Below are 367 nucleotides of genomic sequence, written 5' to 3' on the forward strand. Positions count from 1 at the left end.
AAACGATCCAAGACATCTTTCCGAATTTCCCTCACATTCCTACCCTTTTTCCTTTTCGCGAACCGCCCCGACCGAACCACAAGCTCGAGACACGATCCGAATCTTCCCTCGGAATCGAAACGTAAATATTCCACCCTAAGACAATATTCCTACGATTGTCTTTTCTCCCGCCGAGTACACTAGCAATGAAGGGCCGTAGCGGATCAGAAAGGGAATCAATATCCCTAGAGCGACAAGGGTACTCATCCCGGATCTCGCCGATTCGTGTCGCTGTTCGTCATTGTGTTATGAGAGATAGAGAGAATATTGGAAAAGTGTCCAGAATGGTGGGGTTTCTCATGTTACTCAACGGTCACTGAATCCTGGA

The sequence above is a fragment of the Penaeus monodon genome, chromosome 31, assembly GCF_015228065.2.
Source record: "Penaeus monodon isolate SGIC_2016 chromosome 31, NSTDA_Pmon_1, whole genome shotgun sequence".
Classification (NCBI taxonomy): domain Eukaryota; kingdom Metazoa; phylum Arthropoda; class Malacostraca; order Decapoda; family Penaeidae; genus Penaeus; species Penaeus monodon.